Genomic DNA, 8,990 nt, shown 5'->3' with positions numbered 1-8,990 from the left:
ATTGGACCACATTTTTGCTATAAAATTTTTAGATGATTATTTGGTATGATTAACAAGTAATAATGTATGGATAAGAAACGATTAAAAATATCAATTATTGTTTGGAATAAATATATGTTAGTTTGTTGATATCTAACAAAATCTAATAATATGAGTATAGTTGACAATGATTCAAATGTCAAAATCATCAAGAAATACAAAGTCTTACATTTCATGCATCATTCAATAATAATATCATTGATTAGAAAGGATGCATGAGCAAGCTAAGTGAGGTCCATTTCAACCATTTGTATGTGTTTTCTCTGAATTCATTTTGATGAGATGTACGAGGACATGTCATTCTATACACGGTTCTAAGGCTATTAAGAAATTTGGTGAAAGACCTAAACTTTCCTCCATATTCATAACATCAATGGCGAAAACAACACGAACTACTAGTGTAACACATTTTACAACTTAACATCACAACACAAAGAATAACCAATTTAGGAATTCTTCGGTTTAAGATCTAGAACACAACAACATAAGAACACGCAACTTAAACACGACATCAACGCAACCAACCTACCAACATCATTTTTACTCACGTATGAACAACTGCACTACACCACGCATTCGCTGTGCACTCTGATTACTTGTAAAGTATCAACTCTGCCAAGTTTACTCCAACTTTCAATCACCATAACCGACATAATAAAGATTTTTGACTTAACTCTTCGAAAGTTCTGTTCCAACCGGTATTCTACGCTCTCGTAATTACCGAATACTTCAAACTTAGATCTGTGAGGCAACACCTCGGAACATTCAACATAAACATACATATTCGTGTTCATTCATTAATGCACAAATACAAAGATGATAAATGTAAATCATAGAGACCGACTCACGACTCTATGAAAATGCAATGCGGTACCGACTCAATCATCTCAAGTTCACTCAGGAACTTATTGGAACCATCGTTCGTTACTTAATGTAACTCACCGTCGAGCATACGATGTTCACCCATTGCTCACACCCCACACGGGCACACAATGTTTATGGATTGCTCACACCTCACATAGGCACACAATCCGATTGCCCACACCTCACATAGGCACACAATCGCTTGTAATCATCGCTCACACCCCACAAGGGCACACGATGTTACAACGGATTCTCATTAGAATCGCACAACACAAGAATGTACATCATGACGCTTCACATGCAAAATGACTCAAGACACTCTTGAAATGCATACATATTCACAATATATATTCATGCATTCATCTCATACTGTCACATACAATCAACATACATTCACATCAATTACGCCAAACTGCAACGAACTCATTCACAATTAACATGCATTTAACATTAATTTAGACAATGCATTTATTCGCCAAAAGGCCACAATTCACAGTGGATTCCACAACCTATGATTCACTCCATAAGGCTACCCACAACACATCGTATAACAACACACACAATTCTTTAAAAACAACCATTGACAGTTCAAATAATACTCAAGTGCTCGGCTTGACTTCAACCAATTCAATGTACATACTATACTAGTGGTCATGACATATCTATCCATCAATTATGATTTCGTCTACTATCAACAATAGATTAAGGGTGATCAGTTCCTCCATTTGCCAATAGACAGCCGGTAACCATAACAGTGGCATAAATAATCATTACCCAACAAAAATAGCGTACTTCAACTTGTGCCCAAAGTTCGTAAGCATAATGTTCCGCCAATTCTCTAAGGCCTACCAACGTCTTCTTAGTTTCCTCAATTCTTACCTCGCCAATGATACAAAAACATTCAAAATCCAATACACATTCTTATACACGCTCGTAGCACCACACAACTATCAATTAAACATCCTTCTAACATCGGGAATTGCTACTACATCAAGTACAATCCGATTCGGTTCGCTCCAATTGCAACTTTCATCCAAGTTAATAATTTCAACCACGCTAACCAACCAATTGTCTTTCTTTTATTCTCATAACCTTTATAATCCACCTAGTTTCACACTTGGCCTCATTCAATTCACAACTCAACATTATTATCGCGATCTCTCTTGAATTCGTTCTCCTCTCAACATTACCATCTCATAACATCGTCACTATAATCATTCTCATTCAACATAAATTGCATCTCTATTCATTCTTCGATACCGTCGCATCCCTACAAATACCAATGTCTCATCAATATTTTACATTCTTCTTCACCTTTTCAATTTTTAGCAAGAATCACCCAACTTCAAACACAATTTTTTTATTTTTTTCCAATGTAGACCTCCCAAGCACACAATTATATTCCAAAATGAAGGGAAATTCGTGTAGATTCCTGAACATCAAGAATCACTCAAATCCAAGTTACGAGTAAAAAGTTATCATCCTTGTAATGGGACTGGTTCAGAATTCCCGTATGCAGAATTTTCCAAAAAGTAAGCATCAGACCCAATATTAAAACGCACTTTTCTCCCTCTTCACAAACTTCCTAATGACAAATCTTATGTGCAGACTGTAGGAAATTTTGTAAGCTTTCCAAAAAGTCCAGAATCGCTTCAATCTGAATCATAAGTAAAAAGTTATGCCCCTTTTACTGACAACTGCTCCATAATTGCAAAAATCAGAATTTGAGATTGATGAACATAAGTTCCATCTCTCGCTTGCTTCCAAGATCTACCAACGTCCTTTCTTTTCATCCAACTACGAAAATCACCCGACTATAATCCAACTATACTCAAGACATACCATCTACAAAATTAATCCATCGACTATCATTTCCATTGGAATAATTCCTCATTCTCAATCAATTCATCGTCCATAATCTACTCACATCTCAAACTTGACTGATACGAATTCATGAGTCCACGCCGGTTCGCAGCAACATCGCTTTAATAACGTTTGCACTCTTACCATTAACATCACCTTGAACCAACTTCTACATACTAACAACACGTCCGAGAGACAAACCTTTCAATTATTTCTTCCATTCGTTCAACTCTGACACTAACATCCCGTGCAGTACCAACAAACAAGTCTAGTTCTAAGAATAAGGGTAACCACAACTTCACCTCTTTCCAACATCATCCTGTCACAATTAAATATGTTACAGCTACTGCAGCCATTTTTATAACAAAGTTCATCTCGTTAGCTTTCCGACGCTTCAAACGAAACTCAAATTGGATGTCCAGAACTCCAGTTATGAATTTTCGAAGTTTCATAACGATTCAGCAATTTTCCTGCGCTTTGCTTACGGAAATTCCACTCCAAAACTCATCTTCTTCGAATCAATCCCATTCTTAACATCCCCTTATCATATCTCTTTGCTTCCAAACTTCTTATAACTTGAACAATACATTTCATCGCCAAAGTTCGATTTCTGAAACATCACGACAACAACCCTCTTTGCAAACTTGCAACTGAATCTCTTTCGAGAAGCAAGGCTTCTCCCCCACTTCGCTCAAACCAAATCCTACAACAAAAAAAATAAGTATCAACAGTGATTCACTCACATGTCGCGTACCAAGGGATAATACATCGACAGTATTCAACTGTCGCGCAACTCAATTGACTCAAAAATTGGCCGGACGGACCGACCTGCTCTGATACCACTATTGTAACACCCTTATAAACCCCGCGAAAATTTAAATAAATAATCAGAGTAAAAACATATACACAAGGGTGCCACAATTATTTAAAACAAATAAACCAACTAAGGTCAAAGTCATGATTCATTAGGAAACGGTTCACCAAAACATAATCATGTTTATCACAGCGGAATAAGAAACATCGTCAAATACAACCAATGGAACACTACAAAAAAAAAGGTCTCCTGCCACGCCCAAGAAACCGAGGCTATATGCAAAATAACCGTGGCGTAACGCTGAGGCCACAGTTTGGCCACGAAAATCCAACTGTGGAGTATGCGGCCGTGGCCTAAAGTAAAGTCCACGGTTTTTTGGTATAGACCACGCCTTTTTGACAACTGTGGCTTTTTTAGGCCACAGTTTAGGTAGCTTGATTAAGGCCGCGGTTTGTATTTGCCATGATTGCAAAACTGTGGCCATATGGTAAAGCCACGGTTTCAATTTAATGTTTAACATACAGTTTTGGTTCAAAATATAGCCACGGTTTGGTTATGACCACGGATTTAAAATTGTGGTTATATGTTATGGATTCTAAACCATTTATCTTGCCACAGTTTAATATAAATTTAATGTAAATAAATTTAGTGGCTTATATTAAATATAAAAACCTGAACCAAAACTAATATAAAAACTTGAGTGACAAAGACTTGTTATAAACACTACAAACAGATCAACATCGCACTTGCTTAAATTTTGTAGTAAAAGACACTAGATTCACCAGATGAATGAGGAACGTGATGCTCATCAATTACAGCCATATTATCAATGCAGATAAGCGACAACTCAGATTCAACTTCTTTTCAACTGCAGGGGATATCCTCCATCAAAGGGAATCAAAATTTAGGACGACAACATAAATGATAAAAAAATTATCATTAAAAGAATGTGACATTTAGCTTCCCTGAACTAGTGAACTTCCAAACTAATGCCATAAGATATTCTAAAATAGATCAAGATCTTCAAAGGAGTGAAACTAGAGCAGCTATGATTCCATTAAGCTTAGAAACTTGAAACCTCCTAATCAAATTAAGATTACATGACAAAATAATCAAAGTGCAACCCAAACAATAAGCAAAGTGTTGATATCCCAACTTTAACATATTTCAAAGATATTGAGGTTAATATAACTATAGTTACCATTGAGTGGAAAAACAATACCTCAATCACCTTAACATATTATTTCAAGAACCTTGATTCTTCCCATTGGTAGTAGCTTTTCTACAAAACAGCATTGTGATCTTTCAGGCTGCCTGATTTTTTCCAAGGAAACTTGATAAAACGAAGTTATCGACAATGTGAAAATTATAAAAGTAGGCGATTGTTCTGTTGGAAACAAGTACCTATTTAAAGCTTTTGGAGCTCGATAAAGAACCTTCAAGGTAAACAAATTAAACATGTTGCTCGATGGTAACTCACTCAAGTATATTAAAAATAATATTCCTTTTCAATTCTCAGCTTGTTTACTAAATGGATATTCAAAGTACTTGATATAGCCTAAACAATCACAACCCTGTAATAATTATAACATGCAAAAATAACTTTAATTTCATGTCAATTGTGAATGGAGAATAATAAGTTATGAAAGTTTGGATTAAAATAAAAATGCATTGACCTTCTTGAGAGACTGAGCATTTTTACCGAGGCCATCTTCGCCAGCATCAAATGCATTCTTCCTATAGTGAGGATCGTTTGGATCTCCATATGGGACAACCATCTCAACAAAACTCAACCTGTGTGCCACTAGCCTTCGCCCTTGACTTTCATCAATATAGGCTACTGAATAAATAACCAAACCTTCGCTAGGAGTGAAACCTATACGAAAGTTCCACTGCAAGAAAAAAATCATCCAGTTTTACAAGTTTAAATATGCATTTTTCACATTATATTCAGGAGTGCGGGTTTTACTTGTCATCTTCATATCTGAACAAGCTTTCTTCATATTGATTCCTGCGCATATCTTTGAAAGAGTAATACTCACCTCATGAAGTCACATCTGAACAAGCTTTCTTCATATTGATTCCTCCACATATGTTTGAAAGAGTAATCCTCACTTCCTAAAATCACAGATACCAAGAGATCATTCATATTGATTGATATGTAAACTTAGTAATTTCAGTATGAAACTTGTTGCAAATCACAAGATACAAATTATTGAGAAACGTTATCTAAATTATCTGAACTTAACATCAATTTGTAAACACATAAACCCTAAACCAACAGAAGATTTGGGGGAAGGATGAAGGGATGAAGAGATTTAGGGTTTCGGTGAAATCTTGAAGAAGATTTGGGAAAAGGTGAAGGGATGAAGAGAGTTAGGGTTCGTATGAACAGATGATTGAGGTTAGTGAGATGAAGGTGAAGTAGAGATGAAGGCTGAGATGAAGGTGAGGCTGAGATGGAGGTGAAAGGAAACTAACCTGTAAACTGTGATGGTGAAGCGATGAAGAGATGAACGTTTTGTGAGAGAGAGGAAGATCGTGTAGCAGCGGCGCAACGATGGTGAAGCGGAGATGAAGAGATGAACTATTTTGTGAGAGAGATGAACATTTTGTGATTTGTGAGAGAGATGAACGTTTTTGTTCTTTCAATGTATTTCCTTTTTTTTAATTAAAAAAAATAGAAAAGAAAATAAAAAGATAGAGGGAAACTAAAAAAAAGAGGGAACTTTTGGAGGGGTATTTTTTTGGGGCTTTGGCTATAGTTTGAACTGAAAATTATAAGGTCGCGGTTTTTGATTGCGGCTTAAAATATCTACCGTTACATAACCGTGGCAACTGAAGTAAAGGCCACAGTTTCACACTCCGGATTCAATATTTTAAAACATATTTCTACGATTTCAAAACCCTGGCAAAAGCGTGTATTTGCTCACAGTTCCAGAGCTGTGGAAAAATTTAGCGTGGCCGTAGGCCAAAAATGTAGTAGTGGAAATATAATCCAACACCAAATAAAATAGAGTAATCTCATAAAACTATAAAACTATCGTTCCCCAGTGTTAGAAGATCAGAGCATGACTGACACGACCCAACATAAACGGATAAACTCTACGAGTTATCCTCACCAAGCACTAATGTCGTTACTCCTCAATCTGAAAATGACAACATGTAAGGGTGAGTCTCATTCGCAGTTAGGAAATATTATGCAATTCATAAGCAACAAGCATCATAATATACCGTTCACCCAATTATACATATTCAGATTCACATCTATTATTCATCAATTCGTACAATAATAGATTACAACACATAACACAGAAATCCATACAATCACGAAATGACAAAATGCATATGACACAACTGACACTATGCATGTGGTACCAATAAACCGTGGAATTAATCCACCTGACCGAACTACGCCTCATCGAGATACGGCCCACCGACACAAATTCCACACAATGGGAATTATGTCCACCATCGATCCAAACATCACCGGGAGCCATCACCGAATGCATATGAATGAATGAAACACACATAACATACTTAAAAATATCACTGAATCACGATGAACAACTCATCTCAACACCACATCAACGAATAAGTATGTACATGTTTTCAACATCATTCAAATATTCATCCATTCATCACAATCATAATATTAATCACAACCAATTCATCATCACATCGAATACATTGTCACACCTATCTCATATGCACACAATGTTCAATTCTCATCAAGTAATTAAATCGGGTTTTAAAGAAATAAAGTCGACTACTTCCCATATTCATCATTCATCATATAAAACATTTAATTACTTGCACAACGCCCAAAACGGCACTAAGAAAGGATTCACGGATCAAAAGATACGCCATTTTAAAGTTTTAGAAAAATTCCCACACAGCAAGGTTCGCTTAGCGACGCGAGACAGAAGCGAATTCCTTCAGACCTCCGCTCAGCGGACCTCTAGCGATGTTAGACAGAAGCTAACTAGGTCAGGTCCTCCGCTCAGCGGACCCCCATCCACTCAGCGGACCTACGATTTTACCAATTCTCAGGTCTACGACAGACCTGCGATTTCACACCCTTTTCACCCAAAAATGATTCCAGACATCATATACAGGTACACAAACATCGAATTTATCATCATACATCATCATACCTAAAAAATAACGCATTATAACCATCAATCATACAATTTCATCAATTCAATCCAAATCAGAACACCCTAACCTAATGATCGGTCACCATTTCTATTAAGTTTTGTCTTTCATCCGGCACAAATTTATCATCTCGGTAACACATTCGGTTGTTTTATTGCTTTTTAAGTTAAGTTTATCATATTTACTAATTTATAGTATTGCATTGCATTTGGTTTAAAGTTTATGTCAAAAGATCTTCTTTATGCCTTGGTTTGGTAGTGTTAGTGTTATAGGTTGATGCATGTGAAAATAAGGAACTTGCGGCGCGCACGAGTGGATGAAAAGAAGCCGGAAAAGCTGATTTCAGAGGCCAACACGGGCACCCGTGTGGAGCAACACGGCCCGTGTTGAAATGTGGCTGGAAATGCAATTTTGGATCCAAGACAGAGGATCTACACGGGCACCCGTGTGCACAGACACGGTCTGTGTGAAAAGGTACCTGGAAAGACGATTTTTGGCCATGGAGTAGAAGAACAACACGGGCGCCCGTGTGCAGCAACACGGCCCGTGTTGATGATGCGAGCTGATTATATTTTTATGTGTTTCCTCACTCAAAGGGGATCATTAAGGGTATTTTTGGTATTTGGCTTCAACCTAAATGGAAAACACAATATAAAAACAACTTTAGCGCAAGAGAGAAAAGGACTTTTGACAGATTGGAGAAAAGAATACAAGAGAAGACTGGAGAAAGCAAGGGTTTGGGAGAAAAGAAGATCTTCATGAACGGAAGCAATTGAAGATTCAATCTCCTCCAATTTCTTGTAATGTCTTTATTCAATATTATGTTTTCTTTGAATACTATGAGTAGCTAAACCCCCCAATGCTAGGGGGTGGCTCTGATTTAACTTTGTCATGACTCTGAGTTTGCAATTGCAATAACAATTATGTTTTTAATTGTTAATTTATTCTCTTGATGTTTCTAATGCTTTTCCTTTCGGACAAATTGGAATTGATCGATGATTATCATTTAGGCGGACCACCATTGATAATGCTTTCATGAGAATATGCTATAATAGATATTACCTTTGGACTAGGAATACCTTATAGCAACCGGATATTCTTGATAACTAATTGCTTGATTTCATCGTAAATTTCTAAGGACTTAGGGTTTAGGATGAAGGATCAAAGGTTTTTTCACTAAGGACTTAGGATCAAACAACCTTAAGAACCGGTAATTGATTATTGAAAATAAGTTGTTGCAATAGAAATTTCA

General features: G+C 36.6%; 1 long non-coding RNA gene across 2 annotated transcripts; it reads right to left on the bottom strand.

The window, feature by feature from the left end:
• Nucleotides 1-4,735: 4,735 nt before the first annotated feature.
• On the bottom strand, nucleotides 4,736-6,183 carry LOC131611624 (uncharacterized). 2 transcript variants are annotated; one of them, XR_009287055.1, is made up of 5 exons: nucleotides 6,062-6,183; nucleotides 5,623-5,698; nucleotides 5,257-5,472; nucleotides 4,985-5,154; nucleotides 4,736-4,862 (listed from the first exon to the last, which is right to left on the bottom strand). It is a non-coding gene; the product is annotated as an uncharacterized LOC131611624 (long non-coding RNA). The 2 variants fall into 2 exon arrangements; XR_009287054.1 differs by having other exon boundaries at nucleotides 4,985-5,472.
• Between the last annotated feature and the right edge of the window lie 2,807 nt (nucleotides 6,184-8,990).

This window comes from Vicia villosa, linkage group LG6, assembly GCF_029867415.1.
Source record: "Vicia villosa cultivar HV-30 ecotype Madison, WI linkage group LG6, Vvil1.0, whole genome shotgun sequence".
Taxonomy (NCBI): domain Eukaryota; kingdom Viridiplantae; phylum Streptophyta; class Magnoliopsida; order Fabales; family Fabaceae; genus Vicia; species Vicia villosa.
This window is presented reverse-complemented; position numbering and strand designations above follow the sequence as displayed.